The sequence below is a fragment of the Ascaphus truei genome, chromosome 13, assembly GCF_040206685.1.
Source record: "Ascaphus truei isolate aAscTru1 chromosome 13, aAscTru1.hap1, whole genome shotgun sequence".
Taxonomy (NCBI): Eukaryota; Metazoa; Chordata; class Amphibia; order Anura; family Ascaphidae; genus Ascaphus; species Ascaphus truei.
Window position 1 is genome coordinate 4,339,473 of NC_134495.1, and position 21,937 is coordinate 4,361,409.

A 21,937-nucleotide genomic window follows, 5' to 3' on the forward strand; every position below is an offset into this window, starting at 1 on the left:
TAGTCATTAGATTTTACAACTGTAGGTAGGTTTCTGCTTCTATGCAAGATATTTGAATGCATTACATTAATATTCTTCTCAGCAAAATGGTATTGTCAGATATGTCAAAGATATCAAATAAATAACATCTCTTTAATATTAATCAATAAGAAAGATGTTTTCTGCTTCGCACTTTTCCCCAATAACTTTATTTAACATTAAGCTATCAATTGCTACTACTCAGTCAGATAATAACAATCCTTAGCAGGTCTTAAAATTAGGTAAATACAACCTCAGATGAATAACAACACATGACATATTACACCGTGCCATGATTTATTTAACAAAAATAAAGCCTAAAATCAGAAGCCATGTGTGAAAAACTAAGTATAGCTTATGATTCAATAGCTTGTAAAAAAGAGTGCAAACTCTTGTTCCACACCCAGTGACATTAGACAAAAAAGGCCAGACAGAGGACATTCAAAGTCTCAGTAATCCATGTGTAGACGGACGTTCACAGAGGTACACAATTGGAGGCTTTTATAAGGTGAAATTATAATAGGCTTTATTGTGCCTTTTCCTTTTTCATCAGGAAATCATCCAAACACAGGGGGGGGACAAAGCTTCTATTCACTTGGGAGTATTTCTAGTGAAAATACCATGCAATTAATTCACAACTCCCCAAGTCAAGCATGTCTCGCAGCACCAAAACATATAGCATGAAATAAGCAGATATAAGCAGTCTCTTAATAATGAAAGTCTTATCTTTTCCTTGGAGGGAAAATCTTCTCTGGTTCAGCTCCCTTCCCTCAGTGTGTGTCAGCATTCAGGTTAAGAAGTTTTCCCTGTGTCTTGTAAGCAGCTCTGCTGTTTCTTCTGGCAGGGCTTAAGACTGTTGTGAGAGTCAAAGACAATATCTGCTCTCTCTCCCAAGTTCAGCTCTCAGTCAGAGCTAAGGAGTTACTTCCTGTCTCAAAGGCAGGCTTTTTCTACCACCTCTAATCAGGCAGGTGGTGTTAGTTAATTTGCTACCAGTAGTTAACCACCACACTGCTGGATTAGAGGCACATTTGTGAACAGAGATAAGTCCCCTGTTACACCATGTTTACAACGTATAATAACATCCAAAAAGAATGAAAAAATACTGTAGCCCTGTAGGCAAACGCTCACAGAGGTATGCAAGGGAGACTGATGATAGTGAAATTAAATAAGCCTTTTATTGCGCCGTTTCCTTAACATCAGGAAACCATCAAAACAAGTGGTAAAAAAAGCTTCTATTCACTTGAGAGTATTTCTAGTGAAATACTATGCCGTTCACAACTCCCTTAGATAAGCATGCCTCCCAGCCCCAAACATATAGCATGAAATGAACAGATATAAAAAGTCTTGTAAATAAAAGTCTTATCTGTTCCTTGTGGTTTGGAGGAAAAATCTGCTACTTTTTCTTCAGAGTTTGTCAGCATTCAGGTTTAGAAGTTTCCCCTGTGTCTTGAAAGCAGCTCTGCTGTTTCTTCTGGGAGGGCTCAAGACAAGTGTCTCCAAGTTCAGCTCAGGTGTGAGCTAAGGAGTCTCTCTTCCTGTCTCAAAAGACAGGCTTTTCTAAGCCATCTAATCAGGCAGGTGGTGTTTGTTAATTGACTACCAGCAGTTAACCACCACACTGCTGGATTAGAGGCACATTACCTGAACAGGGATAACTCCCCTGTTACAAGCCCCCTCTTTGGGGCTTCTAGTTCTGTAAAGGGGTAAATGCTTTCATTGTGAAGGATCACTCAGGGTTCGCCCCTCCTCTTTCTGCCACGTGACCAGTGATGTCACCATAGGGAGTATTGAGGCTATTTGTAGCTCCACCCTATGTTCTAGAAGCAGGTTCTTCAGAGTTTTGACAGGGATCCTCACGGTGAGTCCTTTAAATAGGTTGTTCTTGTGTGTATATTCGAGTGTATTAATAAGTGTCCTGTCACCTATTATTTTGAAGTTAGGAAACGTGCCCTGATCTAAGTAAGCGCCAGTAGTAAGAGCCCACGATTGTTCTCTTGCTCTTGACAGGAGTTCTCGGCTTAGAGACTTCGCAGCACAGGCGGGAACTCTTCAGAGAAACACTAACTGCGGACGCTCCAAAGGCTACAGACTTTTGCTTCTTTTGATTTGTTTTGGACTTTTCTTGTGCCTGTGCTTTGCTTGTAACATAAGAATGCTATATATTTGTGCTCTTTGTTTAAGAGAAGTACTACGGTTGTTTAGAACCAGGGGGAACGGGCCTGACGATGGTGGGGCCTTGCCCAAAAATGTTGCCCCCTTATATCTTTTTCTGTACAGTACATTTTCCTGTTTTTCATGAGTGACTTTCTTTCTCTTGAACCTTTGGTTATTATTCATTATTATTCTTTTTTTGATGCCGTTTTTAGCTTGTTCTTATGTCCTCGTGCTATGTTACCAGATTTTTGTATTTCTGTGTGGGCCGGATTCGGAGCCACAGACTCTTCTTCTGTTTTGATATTTTTCATTTGTGCTGTATATCACAGCTCCATTTACAAATTACTTTTTCATCCAATTGTATATATTATAATATGAGTAAAATCATACATTTCTAACATTCTGGTTCTCAGAGTATTTATTTAGTTCTTTCTCATTTTGAGTGTTGCTGATTTGAATATTTGTTTTAATTTCGCAGTATGTTTGGCCCGACCCAACCGGAAAGTTCCTGATCGACTAGGTATGGCGAACGCATGCAATACACAATCCAGGAGCCCAAAGGGTAAGCCTGAAAGGCCCATTGGACAAGTGGTGGGGCATTACTAACTGTATGTAAGAGGCTGCCAATGTATTCTTTACTATGGGTAACAAGTTTAAGTAACTCCCCAGGATAGGAGTGAGAGCTACCCGGGGATGAAGTATCGAAATATATTGTTTGCCCCAGAGTTCCTGTCAAATACCAAGCATGTCCATGTCTGTCGAGCGTTGTTGACGGCTGTCAAATTAAGCACCTTTTTGTTTCATAAAAGCTCCTGGCGTCCATCTTTTTCCTATCTGCCTATTTACGCCCAGGCTGCACCCACCCACCCAGCACCCTGCACCCACCCAGCACCCTGCACAGGCCTGAGAGACTGAGCCCAGCCTGCACCTACCCAGCACCCTGCACCCACCCAGCACCCTACACAGGCCTGAGAGACTGAGCTCAGCCTGCACCCACCCAGCACCCTGCACAGGCCTGAGAGACTGAGCCCAGCCTGCACCCACCCATCACCCTGCACAGGCCTGAGAGACTGAGCCCAGCCTGCACCTACCCAGAACCCTGCACAGGCCTGAGAGACTGAGCCCAGCCTGCACCCACCCATCACCCTGCACAGGCCTGAGAGACTGAGCCCAGCCTGCATCCACCCAGCACAGGCCTGAGAGACTGAGCTCAGCCTGCACCCACCCAGCACCCTGCACAGGCCTGAGAGACTGAGCCCAGCCTGCACCCACCCATCACCCTGCACAGGCCTGAGAGACTGAGCCCAGCCTGCATCCACCCAGCACAGGCCTGAGAGACTGAGCCCAGCCTGCACCTACCCAGCACCCTGCACCCACCCAGCACCCTGCACCTACCCAGCACCCTGCACAGGCCTGAGAGATAGGGTGACCAGATTTTGAAAATGAAAAACCGGGACACATAAAAATTATTAATACAACAAATTACATTATTAAAAAATGAATATGATATTTATCTAATAGTGTCACCATTGATGCTGTATTATTCATTCTACCTCTTCCCATTCTCTCTCTACCTTCTCCCCCCATTCCCTCTATCCATTCCCTCTATCCCTCCCCCCATCCATTTTCTCTCACCCCCACCAGTCTCTCTCCCTTCCCTCCCCCCCCAGTTTCACTCTCTTTCTCTCCCAATTCTCTCCCAATTCTCTCTCCCTTCTGTCCCCATTCTCTCCCTTCCCTACCCTCACTCTCCCCATCCCCCCATTCTCTCTCTCTTCCTCCGCTCCTCCATTTTCTCTCTCTCAATCCCCTCCTCTATTCTCTCTCCCCCGTCAATTCTCTCTCCACCCTCCTCCATTCTCTCTACCCCCCATTCTCTCTCTGACCTGCACAGACACACAGCCACTGACCTGCACAGACCCACAGCCACTGACCTGTGCAGACCCTGCACAGACCCTGACCCTGCAAACACCCTGACCAGACACTGACCCTGACCAGACACTGACCCTGACCAGGCACACACTGCACAGACATTGACCCTGCACAGACACACTGACCCTGCACAGACACACACTGACCCTGACACACTGACCCTGCACTGAGACACTGACACACTGACCCTGCACTGAGACACTGACCCTGCACTGAGACACTGACCCTGACACACTGACCCTGCACTGACACACTGACCCTGCACTGGGACACTGACCGTGTACTGAGACACTGACCCTGAGACACTGACCCTGTACTGAGACACTGACCCAACACTGACCCTGAAACACTGACCCTGTACTGAGACACTGACCCGACACTGACCCTTAGACACTGACCCTGTACTGAGACACTGACAGACTGACAGACTAACACACTGACCCTGCACTGACACACTAACCCTGCACTGAGACACTGACACTGCACTGACACACTGACCCTGCACTGAGACACTGACACACTGACCCTGCACTGAGACACTGACCCTGCACTGAGACACTGACACACTGACCGTGCACTGACACACTGACCCTGTACTGAGACACTGACACACTGACCCTGCACTGACCCTGTACTGAGACACTGACACACTGACCTTGTACTGACACACTGACCCTGTACTGACACACTGAGACACTGACCCTGCACTGACACACTGACCCTGCACTGAGACACTGACACAGTGACCCTGCACTGACACGCTAACCCTGCACTGAGAAACTGACACTGCACTGACACACTGACCCTGCACTGAGACACTGACACACTGACCCTGCACTGAGACACTGACCCTGCACTGAGACACTGACACACAGACCCTGCACTGACACACTGACCCTGCACTGACACACTGACCCTGCACTGAGACACTGACACACTGACCCTGCACTGACACACTGACCCTGCACTGAGACACTGACACACTGACCCTGCACTGACACACTGACCCTGCACTGAGACACTGACCCTGCACTGAGACACTGACACTGCACTGACCCTGCACTGACACACTGACCCTGTACTGAGACACTGACCTGACACTGACTCTGCACTGACACACTGACCCTGCACTGACACACTGACACACTGACCCTGCACTGACACACTGACCCTGCACTGAGACACTGACCTGACACTGACCCTGAGACACTGATCCTGTACTGAGACACTGACCCGACACTGACCCTGAGACACTGACCCTGTACTGGGACACTGACAGACTGACACACTGACACACTGACCCTGCACTGACACACTAACCCTGCACTGAGACACTGACACTGCACTGACACACTGACCCTCTACTGAGACACTGACCCTGCACTGAGACACTGACCCTGCACTGAGACACTGACACACTGACCCTGCACTGACACACTGACACACTGCCCCTGTACTGGGACACTGACACACTGGCCCTGCACTGACGCACTGACCCTGTACTGAGACACTGACACACTGACCCTACACTGACACACTGACCCTGCACTGGCACACTGACCCTGCACTGAGACAACTGACCCTGCACTGAGACACTGACCTTGCACTGACACACTGACCCTGCACTGAGACACTGACACACTGACCCTGCACTGAGACACTGACACACTGACCCTGCACTGACACACTGACCCTGGACTGAGACACTGACCCTGCACTGAGACACTGACACTGCACTGACCCTGCACTGACACACTGACCCTGTACTGAGACACTGACCTGACACTGACTCTGCACTGACACACTGACCCTGCACTGATACACTGACACACTGACCCTGCACTGACACACTGACCCTGCACTGAGACACTGACCCGACACTGACCCTGAGACACTGATCCTGTACTGAGACACTGACCCGACACTGACCCTGAGACACTGACCCTGTACTGGGACACTGACAGACTGACACACTGACACACTGACCCTGCACTGACACACTAACCCTGCACTGAGACACTGACACTGCACTGACACACTGACCCTGCACTGAGACACTGACACACTGACCCTGCACTGAGACACTGACCCTGCACTGAGACACTGACGCACTGATCCTGCACTGACACACTGACCCTGTACTGACACACTGCCCCTGTACTGGGACACTGACACACTGACCCTGCACTGAGACACTGACACAGTGACCCTGCACTGACACGCTAACCCTGCACTGAGAAACTGACACTGCACTGACACACTGACCCTGCACTGAGACACTGACACACTGACCCTGCACTGAGACACTGACCCTGCACTGAGACACTGACACACAGACCCTGCACTGACACACTGACCCTGCACTGACACACTGACCCTGCACTGAGACACTGACACACTGACCCTGCACTGACACACTGACCCTGCACTGAGACACTGACACACTGACCCTGCACTGACACACTGACCCTGCACTGAGACACTGACCCTGCACTGAGACACTGACACTGCACTGACCCTGCACTGACACACTGACCCTGTACTGAGACACTGACCTGACACTGACTCTGCACTGACACACTGACCCTGCACTGACACACTGACACACTGACCCTGCACTGACACACTGACCCTGCACTGAGACACTGACCTGACACTGACCCTGAGACACTGATCCTGTACTGAGACACTGACCCGACACTGACCCTGAGACACTGACCCTGTACTGGGACACTGACAGACTGACACACTGACACACTGACCCTGCACTGACACACTAACCCTGCACTGAGACACTGACACTGCACTGACACACTGACCCTCTACTGAGACACTGACCCTGCACTGAGACACTGACCCTGCACTGAGACACTGACACACTGACCCTGCACTGACACACTGACACACTGCCCCTGTACTGGGACACTGACACACTGGCCCTGCACTGACGCACTGACCCTGTACTGAGACACTGACACACTGACCCTACACTGACACACTGACCCTGCACTGACACACTGACCCTGCACTGAGACAACTGACCCTGCACTGAGACACTGACCTTGCACTGACACACTGACCCTGCACTGAGACACTGACACACTGACCCTGCACTGAGACACTGACACACTGACCCTGCACTGACACACTGACCCTGGACTGAGACACTGACCCTGCACTGAGACACTGACACTGCACTGACCCTGCACTGACACACTGACCCTGTACTGAGACACTGACCTGACACTGACTCTGCACTGACACACTGACCCTGCACTGATACACTGACACACTGACCCTGCACTGACACACTGACCCTGCACTGAGACACTGACCCGACACTGACCCTGAGACACTGACCCTGTACTGGGACACTGACAGACTGACACACTGACACACTGACCCTGCACTGACACACTAACCCTGCACTGAGACACTGACACTGCACTGACACACTGACCCTGCACTGAGACACTGACACACTGACCCTGCACTGAGACACTGACCCTGCACTGAGACACTGACGCACTGATCCTGCACTGACACACTGACCCTGTACTGACACACTGCCCCTAACTGGGACACTGACACACTGACCCTGCACTGACACACTGACCCTGTACTGAGACACTGACACACTGACCCTGCACTGACACACTGAGCCTGCACTGACACACTGACCCTGCACTGAGACAATGACACTGCACTGACACACTGACCCTGCACTGAGACACTGACACTGCACTGACACACTGACCCTGCACTGAGACACTGACCCTGCACTGAGACGCTGACACTGCACTGACACACTGACCCTGCACTGAGACACTGACCCTGTACTGAGACACTGACACACTGACCCAGTGTGTGACCCTGTACTGACACACTGAGGCTCCACTGTCACTAACTCTGCTCCCACCCTCTGAAGCTAACCCCGCCCCCACCCTCTGCAGCTAACCCCACACCCACCTCTGCAGCTAACCCGCCCCCACACTCTGCAGCAGTTGTCAGACCAGCCTCTGCTCTCCTCCCTGCATTCTTGCTCTCTGCTGCCCCCACCTTCTCTGGTCAAAGCCAGGACAGCCACAGAAAAACGGGACATTTTAAAGTATGTCAGGCAGCCGAGACAGACCTTAAAAAAACGGGACTGTCCCGGCTAAACCGGGACATCTGGTCACCCTACTGAGAGACTGAGCCCAGCCTGTACACACCCAACACCCTGCACAGGCCTGAGAGATTGAGCTCAGCCTGCACCCACCCAGCACCCTGCACCCACCCAGCAACCTGCACAGATTTGAGTTACTGGTTCAGTTAATTTGATGGGACCTCCTTTAAAACCGTGTTAAGGAGGGTTGCATACTAATGAGGTATGATTTGGGTATAAAGATATAACACCTTGAACATGTCACTGCAATTAATACGCTTTGGTCCTAAGAGGCATTGTCCATTTAAAGTGTTTGAGTAGACGCCACTGCTGCTTCAAATAGTCCAAATAGTACGTCTTTTAAAATAACTGCAAACAAAGAGCCCTTATTTCGTGAACACTTCCTAGTGCGAAGCATGAAAAGGCTGCTTAATGCAGACTAGCACAGCACTTGCAAACGGCTAAGCTCCTGAAAATCACTGTTCTCCACTTGTTATCTTGTGCAAATGTGCAGTACTTCAAGATTCCATCAGAAATATAATGATTGCAGAAATACCTCTGTTCTATTTATTTTAATGAAAGCAGAAAAAGAAGAAGAATGAGAAGCAAAACTATCATTAATTTAATTAAAAAAGAGGCAGGCACATATTACAACGTCCAGTCAGATTGGAGCTGTATCATCTGACCTGAAAATGTGATGTCACAGGCCATATATAAGGCCTTGATGTCTCATTTTACCTCAATAAACCGACGAGACAACATCATGTTTTGGGTTTACCATGGGGCTATGGATTGACAGATGAAGATAGAAGATTAAAGAAAAGATAGAAATAATTACAGAAGAAGGTGATAGAAGATAAAAGAAAGAAGAATGTTGTTACCTGTTCCGGATCTTCAAGGTGGATGGCGTTGGATTGACTTTGATGACGTCGCGGTACGAAAGCTTGCAGAAACGCCGGGATTCGGAGGGTCAACGCTTCTAACGGTAAGAAAAATATTGAATGTATGTAAATGTCTTTTTTTTTCAGGTTTTGTTATTGTATTTTTTTCTTTTTATGTTATTCAATGCCCATTGACTGATAATGTATTAATCTGTGGCAGTTTAGGGTACAGAAAAATACAGTGATAATCAATGCATTTTTTGGCAAAAGCGTTTTTTCTATTGATTGTTGTATTTTATTTTTCTGTTTATTGTTTGGCTTAAACTGTTTGTAATTTGGATAGTTGTTTTTATTTCAATTTCCGATTGATTAGCTTTTTCATTTAATTATTTATTTTGTTACTGGTTTTAATTGATTTGTTGCCTAGTGCTTTTATTTATTTAATTGATTGGTTGGCTAGTGCTTTTATGTATTTAATTGGTTGGCTAGTGCTTTTATTTCCTGAATTATGGTGTTTAGGTGCTTGTGTATATGTTTTATTATTGTGTATTTTTGGCCTTCATGCTTTTTTATTAGGGTGACCATTGACTGCTATAGTGGCTTATCATGCCCATATTATATGGGTATGATATACCACTATGCCAATCAATGGGTACATTCTGGGTATAATTGTCCCGGGGTGGGTGTTTAGGCCTCCCAGGTGGGCAGCGGGGGAGGGTGGGTTCACCCCTTAATGACTGTAGCAGTTATTAACCACTAAGGTGATTAAGGGGTTAGGGGCCATTAGATTGTTTTTTGTTCTTGTATTCTTTTTGGCAACGGCAGACATGGCCCTGCAGTATGCTGATGAGGACGCCCTTTATGATGGCAGGGGTAAGTAGAACGGTTTAATTACTTTATTTATGCTGGCTGACATAGTATTGAAGCAGGGGGTCTCCGGGGCTGAACTGCATTCATTTTAGCCCTGGAGACTCCCTGCTTCCCGAGATACAAGCCCCGGTATGGGGTGCCGGTATGTCCCTGCAGGTTTAATTCTCCAGTGTCACGTAACCGGGACATTTAACTGCACAGGAGATACCGGCACCCTATACCGGGGCCTGTAACTCAGGACGCAGGGGGTCAATGGAGCTAGTTTCTAGTGGGGTTTTAACCCCCATTACTTCTTCTATTAGGTGCTGAACCATGCCACATGATTTCCTAATTGCTGGGCATAGCCACCAAATGTGGGCCAAATCTCCAATAAAGCCACAGCCTCTCCATCATTGGTCCAAAATATTGGGAAATATTTGTTTCAATTTCTTGGGGGTAAGATACCATCTGTACGACATTTTATTAACTATTCTCTGTAGTAATTGTGCAGGTAGATGTTTTTGCTGCGTTCTCCCATATATGTTCCCATTTCTCCTGGGAGATCTCCATTTGCCGTCTAAGGATTCCTCAGCTGTAATCAGATCTGGAGACAAGGTAGTTATCAAGCCTTTTTGACATACTCCTTTTCTACACAAATCCTCAAAGCAAGAGGGATCAGCAAAGTCCTTACCCATAAATATACCGCTTATAAAATGGCTGACCTGTAGAAACCTAAACAATCCTTGGCCTGAAAAACCATATACCTTTTCCTTCCAGCTATCAAAAGAGTTAGTGCTGTATCCCAGGACCAAAGTTCGGGTTATCAAACAGGGACCAACCTGGAAGGATTCCCAATTAGCTGAAATTAGATTTAGTAATCTGCCAGATGGATAAAGTAAACTTAATAACTGACGCTTTCATTTGATGTTTATTGATGTTTTCTTTTCCTCTCCAGAGTAAGGATGGGAATTTAGCGGCTCACGAAGGGAACTTTCCAAATCAACCCACCCAAAGATCATTGGGTTTGAATGCCAAGAAATAATGTGTCTTAGATGTGTCGTTAAATAATATTTCCTAATATTCGGGACCGCGAGTCTATCTATCTCTGGGGGTTAACAGGACAGATCTATCTACTCTCGGTTTTTTCCCCCCCCCTATAAATTGCATAATACAGCTCTCAATATCCTTGGTAAATTTAAATGGGACTGTGATCGGTGATGTCTGGAAGTAGTATAGGATTCTGGGCAGAACAGTCATTTTAATTGATGTGATACAGCCCAGCCATGAAATTTGGAAATCATCCCAGGTTTGAAGATCTTTTTTTTCATCTGCTTAAACAACCCTATATAGTTGTGCTTGAATTAAGACTGGTATTCCTTGGAGAGATTTATACCCAAATATCTTAGGTGTGAATCCATCCATTAGTCAATAGACTGCCTTATATTATTCATTAAGGAGGAACCATTGCAGTCCCATTCAGTGTCTTTATATATGTATTGAATGCTAAATTTGGGTTCTTTGCTCCTTCTTTGGATCATCACTTTGATAGTTTCACTACTATCCCACTTGCACCTACATTTTACTTTCCGTACAAAATATATATTTAGGATTAATTTGGGTGAGCGGTTCTATTTTTCGTTATATGTTTGTTACTGTTATTTACTTTATAAAGAAGTGACTTCAGTTACTATCATTCGGCCATATGGAGATCATTCTTATTTACTATGAAGCTAATACATTAGGCCCATTACAGCATATTTGCATACATCCTTCATTAATACACTTCCTCATTGTGTTACATCAGGGGTTAACTCCAGTGCTCAAGACCCCCCAACAGGTCGAAGAGCCTGCTTTAGCACAAGTGTCTTCGACTGAGCCACTGATTAAGCCACCTGTGGTGAAGCAGGGATATCCTGAAAACTTGTCCTGTTGGCGGGGTCTTGGGGATGAGATGAGAACCCCTGCATTAAATAGATAATGTGTTTCCCTTATTGCTCTCAGCTCGTGAATGTCTCCAAATAAAATCTCGGTACAGATCAGTCCAACGGCACTTTCCAAGCGTCTAATAAAACACTGCAGCAGAATGTCCAAGCTCCCCGTTGAATGAAATTATATATTTGCGCTCTGTCGGATGTGCTATTTGCAGTTGTAAAAATATCAATGGGGCCTTTCAACATTGCCTCCTGCTGCTAAATCGTATCCAATGTATAAAGCATTATAACAATGAGAAACCATGATGAATTAGGCTTAAGCATTAGCTCTTAGAGCAATTATCTGCATTTCCCAGCTGGAAATGTGTTACGAGAGAGTTCTTGAGACGAAAATCAAAAAGTAGCATGGTAAACGAAGTCACGATGATAGATACATTATATCAGGGAAACTGTATTGACGTTCTGTAATATATGGAAAGTAGGTTGATTTTATAGCTTAAAAGCTAGAAGTTTGATACCACTTTGCAGATAGTTTCCGACAGAGAAGGCTTTAAACCAGTGGCTTATTATTATGATTTCTGTATAATGTGGTATGCATACTCTGTACTAATTAGTGTGATATTAAAGGTTAGCGTTAATGGTTAATGGAGGCGTGTTTTTACTCAAAAAATAAATAATGATGAGGATTGATGGATGATGGATGATGATGATGATGGATGATGATGATGGATAATTGATAGAAGATTGATGGATGGATGATAGATGATTTATGGATGATGATTGATGGATGATTGATGGATAGATGATTTATGGATCATGATTGATGGATGATGCTGATGATGATGATGACTGAGCCATGACCTTTTTTGCTAATAAAAAAGGGCCAATTTTGCATGGTTTGGGAACTCTATTAGAAACTACAAAATTATGTTTTTGTTTTTCAAATCTGATGACTGATCTAATATTGATTTTAGCCAGATTTTAGGCTGAGTATTGTTTGAAAAGTTACTAAATTATTCCCACCCTCCCCCCTCCCCCCTAAAGGTAATTATTGAAGTGGAAAGGTACTGGGGGTATAGAATACTTTCACACCCACGGTATCACTATTTTTATTTAGACATGCAAATGCACCACAAGTTGTAATTTTATTTGTTGTACTTTAATTTGCAAACACTCACATATCCACTTTCTTTTTAAAGGAAAGGGTATTTTTACAGGTCTTTCTCCTTTCCTATCTCTACAGCAAACTATTGTTACAATGTTTCTTAAATACAGTCCCCAGAGCTTTGCCCTAATGTTTAATAATCGCCAGTCACATTGCCACTACTTATATTAAGCTACCTCAACAACCATATATAGTTTGAGGACTATGAGCTCTATGTGTCAAAGGCAAAACGTAGGCACAAAGTCGCTACTTTGTTGCAACCTGAGCTGGAATATACCTGCACTAAGCAGCCTCTATGTCAGTGGTTTTTAACCTTTTTCCCTGTAACAGGGACTTATCACTGTTTGAGAGAAACTGCCTCTAAATCCAGCAGTGTGCTGGTTAATTGCACACAGGCAACCAACCAGACTCCATATGGCTGATTAGGACTCTAGGAAAAAGCCTGATGTGAGAAACAGGAGAGAGATTCCTTAGCTCACATTTGGGCTGACATAAGGAGAAAGAGGACTGCAGAGTTTTCCTGAGGTCACAATTGGGCAGACAGAAGGAGAGCAGAGAAGCATGCATACATACACTGTCTTGAGCACAAAGGCTGTGCTGAGATCAAGACACCCAGACACCCAGAGACCTATATTTCATGGGCACAGAGAACCAGGAACCTGCCAGAGACTGACATGGAGGGCCACCTGCTTAAGGTACATCCTGAGCCTTTGGGGTGATAGGCTGGTGATGGGAATATCCCTCCAGTCATGCAGATAGGGTCTGGGGAAGTAAGTTAGCCCTTACACAGGGATAGGGGTTTGTTATTTTGTTGTTTTTGTATGTTTTGCCTGGATAAAGGAACAGGCTCAATAAAGCCAAGATATAATTTCACCCTAATCGGTCTCCATTATATGAACCTCTGCACACATCTCTTACCTATCATTATATTGTGACATTCTGAGGAACCCCGATCCTCTCTAATAGCGTGTTTGAGCTCAGATGCATTGTAAGGAACCCCAACCCTCTCTAATAGCGTGTTTGAGCTCAGATGCATTGTAAGGAACCCCAACCCTCTCTAATAGCGCGTCTGAGATCAGATACATTGTAAGGAACCCCAACCCTCTCTAATAGCGCGTCTGAGATCTGATGCAGTGTAAATTCTTCTGTATTTGGTACAATTTTCAATGACATGAAAATTGCAGGGAACCCTTCAGCGATGCCCGGGGAACACAAGGCTTCATAGGAACCCTTGTTTAAAAATACTTGTCAACGTATTCATCTTAGTTGTGCTATTTTCGGGTATCTCTGTGACAAGATGAGGGATTTATGAAGCAAGTGGTAGGCGTTAGGGTGGAGTTAGTTCAAAAATAAGGGTCGCTATTGTGAAATAACTAGCAATAATGAACAGTGATTATTAAATTATATTCTGTGTAAAGGTTACCTCCGACCATAAGGTTTTATGGGTCCTTGAAGAAAATGGGTGTTCTGCAGCCGGAGTACGGGGGGGATCTCGATTCCCCTATGAACAAATTGGCAAACAGGAAAAAACTCTGGCGCATGAATCCAATTTTCTCTATCGAATGCAGAGCTTACTGTGCCAAGGAGCCTAAGGCTGAAGCATTCAAAACAAGTACATCAAGTATGAAATACACATTTATTAAAATACACAATCAACAATAAAAATATCTAGAATAAGACTTGAGATACCTGAACCTTACATGAGCTGAATGATATATAGCAATAATATGCTCTAATGCATGTCCTACTTAATATATGTCCATATATCCTCAATCCGAAAGGTTAGTGTTGTGTAGACATATAGGCAGGATCATATAGATTCCAACAGGGGATTCCGGAATCACTTCAATAGTTGGTCGAATAAAGCGCTTTATTTATAATTCAGGAAACTGAAGCAAACAGATTGTTCTCTATATCTCTGATTTAAGTTAGATTCCTCCTAGTTGGTGTGTAGCTACACAGAGTTACGTCCCTATGAACTTTCAACGGGTAGGTATATGCCCAAATCAATTTTAAATAGAATAATATCGCACAGATACTTAAACACCCCATAGATGTAATGCATAGGAAGATATACGGTATGTGCACGCAGCTTGCTGGATATTCTAACCTATGAAAATGTCCTCTTAGCACAAAGTGTCCAGGTATTTAGCTGAATTTCTATGCAGTGTGTTATCCCAGCATGCGGGTTTTCCTTCACTTAATATCTCACTGCGTCACCTGTACGGCATGTGTGCTTCGCGGCTCGCCCGATCTAACGTGGGATAGATTTGTGGGGTAGGTGCTAATGGAGGAAAATAGAGAGTCTTCAAAACTGAAGATGGTAAATTAGAAACTAGTATATTTAGGAAATCGACATCTACAAAAAGTTTGCTAGAGCAGACAGCCACCATCCTAGACATACCATTGCCAATATCCCTACGGGACAGTTTTTAAGGTTACGACGTAACTGTTCTACATTGAAAGAATATAAAGATAAAGCTAATGACACGAGTAGGAGATTTTACGAAAGGGGCTACAGTAAAAAAATCAGTGAAAAAAGGATATCACAGGCCCCTTAACATCTCAAGATCTGATCTACTTATGAAAAACACAAAGAAACAACATGATGATATAATAAGGTTCATTAACACCCATAATAGCCAATGGCTGGACGTAAAAGAAATACTGAATAAACACTAGTATATCTTGTTACAAGATGCTGACCTGAAAGAGGGTGTATGGGATGTAGACGAACCAAAGTTTATAAAAGATCGAATGGTACAGTACAGGCATACCCCGCATTAACGTACGCAATGGGACCGGAGCATGTATGTAAAGCGAAAATGTACTTAAAGTGAAGCACTACCTTTTTCCCACTTATCGATGCATGTACTGTACTGCAGTCATCATATACGTGCATAACTGATGTAAATAACGCATTTGTAACAGGCTCTATAGTCTCCCCGCTTGCGCACAGCTTCGGTACAGGTAGGGAGCTGGTTTTGCTATTCAGGACGTGCTGACCGGCGCATGCGCGAGCTGCCGTTTGTCTATTGGGCGATATGTACTTACTCGCAAGTGTACTTAAAGTGAGTGTCCTTAAACCGGGGTATGCCTGTATATAACCATCTCCAAACACCATCTACGCGTACAGTACATGGTTAGGAGAGAAACCCAAGGGCTCATACCCATGTGCAAGGTGTAAAGCCTGTAAGTTCATGGAGGGATTTGCAAACTCTACCAAAACAACTATTTATAAAGCTAAAGATTTTATAAATTGTACTACAACCAGGGTTATCTACCTAATAACATGCAAGTGCGGTAAGCTGTATCTGGGTAAAACCCAAGGCAGCTTAAAATAAGAGTCCTTGAGCACATTGGAGTTATTAGGAATGATCTCGATACCCCGGTAGTGAGACATGTGGTGCACACACACAATGGAGATAGCCATGCACTAACTTTCATGGGCATTGAACATGTCCCCTTTGGGCAGTGTAGAGGTGACTGGGACAAACATCTTCTCCAAAGCGAATGTCGTTGGATATTCCAGCTGCAAACACAAAGTCCCCTGGGATTAAATGAGGGCTTCATTTATTCCTCCTTTTTGTGAAATGACACCTAGCTATTTTACCAAACAAACTATGGTACCCTACAATTAATGTTATTTTTATTATTTATTATTTATTTATTATTTTGGGGATAATGAAGCATTGATCTCTATTGACTGCTTGGTCAGATCACCAAAAGGAAAAGGGAGATACATCTTTATAAAACCTTGCACTGGATTCTGTGCCAATCACTGGCACATAAAGAGTGAACAAACAAATAATGAAATAATAGAAATCATTACTTTCCACTGTGACTAGTGTTACTGGCATATTTAGGTGTGTTTATTTCATAAATATGTCCCATATAACTGCACATTAGGTCATCTGTGCTTTAAAATACTCTAGAAGGAGCTGTAGAGTCGTGTATGGAGGTCGCCATCCTCAGGGAGAGATCCCTTTGCCGGTGCACTACTGACCAATGTGGTTTATATATAATAAATACTCAGTACGTGACTCCTAATACTGGGGAGAAGTGGCACCATTAGAGCTATCCTTACCCCGTAACTGAAACCCAAGTGCTCCACACCTAGGACGTATATGAATAGCTTCGGTATAGCCATGACGGTACACACCTAGTGTAGTGTGTAGGTGTATCATCATAACCAACACCATTTTGGACTACCCACATGGTACATACACATATAGGGCTATACTACACCAGTGAGTGTACACTACGAAGCTTTAAGGGTGCTAGTCCCTCTACCAGAGGCACGCAGCTACATTTGTTTTTTAACATTGTATGTAATGTCTTCATATTACAATGTGTATCATTAAAGAAATTAGATTTTAGACCGTTTTCGCCGCACTTTTTTCAAGACCATTTTTATATATAAACCACATTGGTCAGTAGTGCACCGTCAAAGGGATTGCTCCCTGGGGATCATGACCTTCATACACGGCTCTTCAGCTCCTTCTATAGTCTGACTATATCCTGGGTAGATGATAAAAGGGACAAAGGGCACAACGGATTTAGAATATCCAAACTCATTTATTGAGCCAACACGTTTCGACCGTACTGGTCTTTATCAAGTGACATAGTGGTATGTCACTTAATAAAGACCAGTACGGTCGAAACGTTGTGTTGGCTCAATAAATGAGTTTGGATATTCTAAATCCGTTGTGCCCTTTGTTCCTTTAATCATCTATCCAGGACTGATCACACGCTTTCGTACAAACATTGGAGCACCGGTAACTGTATCAATTTTGTTTACAATTTAAGGAGTGCAGCATTTTTCCTATCTGTCTGGACTATATCCTGGGTAGCACACAATACCAAGAGTAGCTTTGAGCGAGGTTTCCTCACCTTTCATGTTGCTTTAAAATAGTCTTTGTAATATTGGCAATGTTTGTCTTTGCACTGTATATAGTCTCTATCAACTTGACAGATTATAGTCATTCTGTGGCCACAGGCACGCAATGTTAATTTCCTAATTGAACTACCTGTGATATTTCTCATAGGATATGACTGACTTTGTTTTGAAATCACCACGACACTAAGAGAATTTTTAATAAACTTTCTATTGTAGATACTTCAGTTGATTGTGTATATTGTAATTTTTTCTGGATGTATTAAAGTTTTGTTATTTTCTGATTTTAAAATAGCTGGCCAATTCTGATCTATAATGATTGCCAATCAGATATTATCTGAAGGATATATTAGAGTCTATTCATTATGTATAGAGTGCAATAATTGGGGTACTTTGGATCCCTTTGGATCAATTTTGTGCAATTTGTTATTTACTCCTTATGCACCTTGTGTTTCATTTAAGTTCAATCAATATTAGGATATCAATAGGTGAGCGGTGTATCTTATTTTGCATTAAATTGGAAAATAGAGAGTACCTCTGCTGTGCTGGCAGAGGCGATTCTCTCACCACGGTGTCCGCGTTACAGCGGGAGCCTAGTTCCCCAGTTCTCTCCTCCCTGGTCTGCCGCGTGATCGTGCGTCCTGGTCCGCGCACATGCGGCTTGCATGGTTCTGGGTCTGTACTCGCTCCAGGGAACAGATACTGCTATGGAAAGCCAAGGATACCTGTGCGTACAGTATGTATAGAGGACGTTCCTCCTCTGGGTTCTCCACTCCTAGGATGCTGCGATGCGATGCAGCGAGACCGCTGTTCCTCGTGTCCCAGTCAGCCTCTGTCCATTCCAGTCACTCTTCCTCCAGCTCTGCGTTCACAGCTGACATCCCGTCATGATTCAAAGTTTGGCGCCAGACAGAGGATGCGTATCTGATTAGAACTAGAGCTCAGTGGTTCAGGAGGTTCTAGATATTTTTATTGTTGATTGTGTATATTAATAAATGTGCATTTCAGGCTCTGTATTCGATAGAGATAATTGGGTTCATGCGCCAGAGATTTTTCCTGTTAGGGTGGAGTTACATTTGTAATAAGAAAAGTTCTCTTCGGTTCTCTCAGTCAACGTAAATGGGCCTTAAGTCTTGTTTTAGCGAAGAATACCAGCACAGCATGCACCAAATTCTACAGCCGTAGAAATACCCGGAACAATCTCATGTTAGAGACAAAAAATAAATCTTTCTTGATGCACAGAGCAGGAGAAATGTGCAACTCTGCCAAATTTCCGTGCATACAGATACGTCTTAGGATTACTTTTCAAAGCTTCATATTGATATGGCTTATTCTGTATTTTCCTTCTTAAATATTAGCCGCAGGTTCCGTTTATTTATATATATATATATATATATATATATATATATATATATATATATATATATGTCTTCCTTGGAGATCATAAAAAACGCCATTTCATTTACCTTCCATGAATTCTGTACTCTAAACCCAATAGCTTACCCTTTAAGCTTGTAACCATGACAATTTAGCTGAGTGGCTGCAGGATGATTCTTTTTCTTAGGCTCACAGAAGTAAAAATACCGGTATAAATTGGATTACAATACCTTATGCAGCGTTTCACTGCAATGCGTTTAATAACTGAATTGCAAACTTAGAAATAGCTAACTAGTTCCAATACTGCTGCCCACTCAGCCATCTAATGTGAATTGCAGCTGGCTAACAAACCAGCGCTGAAGTCAATACTTAATTACCCAAAATACTCATTGAGTGCAATAATGGTGATTCGTTTCAGGGGAAGATTAGGATTTCCAGGCTTAGAAGTAGTGTACAAAACAACACACAGCACATCACTTTTTCATATTGACTTGTGTTTCTGTCTAGTTTTAACTAACTGTAAGAACAAAAAGGTCCCAAAGGCTAACACTCACAAACCATATTGTTCCATATTTACCAGCAGTTATTACTCCATAACACACCTTGCGGTAAATAAGCCACCATGCTTTAATTACTGCGCTGCGCTAGAAGGAATCAGAGTAAATAATATGGCCTATAATGTTTGCAGAAGTTCGTGGGATTCTGGGTACAGAACCTGTCCTGCTCCCCTGAAGCTCTCTAATATACACTGGAGCGCTTACATAGGTAATCCCAACTAAGACAAAAGCGCAGCCGACAGACACCTGCTTAATAAACAAATCGGAGACGTATGAGAACAAGGAGGAGTATTTGAACATATTTGTTTAAACTTGTAACATTTACATGGAAAACGAATACTTTGGGATACTTTTTACAATCTTTAACCTCAACTCTTTCTGATAAGACTGGTTGTATTCTTTGTTGGTAACGCCATTTGATGCCTTCATTAGTCCAAAAGAGAAACTTCGATAAACCAACTAATATGCTTCAATTCAAAGGACCTGGAGAAAAGGAAAACATGTGTTTCCATAGGATACAAATAAGTCAAATTGTTACTTTAATGGATTAGATTTTCCAAGGAAGCCAATTACACTGATACGTTATTTCATTCATTTTCGGACTGGCGACGTGGGACTGCACCTTTAAAACTCAGTAGGGTAGTTCCTCAGCCTTTTGGGAACAGGGAAGATATGCACCATGGGTCTCAAACTCAGTCCTCAAGTTACTTTTATGTCTGAAGCACTTATTCCCATGACCTGTTATTTGTATTATTTGTTATTTATATGATTGTCGCGTGTATTACTGCTGTGAAGCGCTATGTACACTAATGGCACTATGTAAATAAAGACATACATACATACATCCTGTCCTGCCCGGTTTGTCTGTCTCTAATACAGACAAACGGTATCACATATGCTCTGTGGTTTCAGAGTACCAGAAGACTTTAGGACAGAGGTTCTCAACTCCAGTCCCCAAGACTCCCAACAGGCCGGGTGTTAGGGACATCACTGCTTCAGCTCAATCAGGGGCTTAGTCCTCAACTGAACCACCTGAGTCAGGAATATCCTGAAGACCTGAGGACTGGCGTTGGACACCCCTGCCTTAGGCTAGGTCCCCAGTGGCTGCTGCGGTGGGGCAGGCCCCTGGAAGTCTCAGCTCACCATGGTTACAAAACAAACTAACAAATAACCAGCTAACTAACTAACCTAACTAATAAGTGATACAAATGTTATAAAAATACATATACAGTATACTTAAACATACCACTGTTATTAGTACCCTTTGGTCCTAGGAAGGATTGCCCTTTTAAGGGAGTTCTGTATGTACCTATCCGTTGGGTTGCCAGGGGTCCAGTATTGAACCGGATGGTCCTGTATTTGGACCATGTCCAGTAACAAATTAGAGGTAATACTGGACATGTACAGTATGTGTCCGGTATTACCTCTCTGGACATAGTGACCTGACCGGCTTGGGGGGGGGAGGGGGAAGAAGCATAGGATTTCCCCAAGCATGGAGAGATCAGGGCTGTTGCTAGGGGTCTGGGCAGCTTCCTCCATCCTGATTGGTTGCTGCTGGGTAACGCAGCCAATCAGAAGGTGTCAGGAGCCTGAGGGTGGGCCAAGGAGATAAGGAAACTGTGTGTTGTGTGTCTCACCTTTCACCATTGTCTCCATTATTTTTGGTGAAGCCACCTGGCAACCCTACTACATTAACACTGAGACAGCTTCAGTCATTTTGCAGCTGTGTTGACTTCAATGGACCACCGCTACCAGCTGTTGGGTTGTCTTTGCTATTGCTGTCAGCTTCTTCTTCAGTCTTGCCAGTGAGTTGGCAGCCGCTGGCTTCCTGCAGATAGGAACACGGGAGCTCTGATCCGAACCTAAGCTTTATCAGAATGTATGCAGAGGAGCAGACATGGGGGCACACCGGAGCAGCACAGAGGGCGATAATGGCCTTGTGAGACTGACGCATAATGTGATGCGCCAGATAAAAAGGGAGTGGGGGACGAGAGAAATCTTTTGCTATGTGCCAATATGAGTGAGAGGT

The 21,937-nt window shown here is 44.2% G+C and overlaps 1 protein-coding gene across 2 annotated transcripts in view; it reads right to left on the reverse strand.

The window, feature by feature from the left end:
- Positions 1–21,937, reverse strand: part of WSCD2 (WSC domain containing 2) — a 237,435-nt gene that overhangs the window by 175,904 nt on the left and 39,594 nt on the right. Inside the window, exon 2 of one of the 2 annotated variants that reach the window (XM_075568127.1) lies at positions 9,133–9,230. The exons of the other annotated variant lie outside the window; for it this stretch is intronic. The gene's annotated coding sequence lies outside the window, so the exon portion shown is untranslated. The remainder of the gene's footprint in view (positions 1–9,132; positions 9,231–21,937) is intronic. 2 annotated transcript variants of the gene reach the window in all.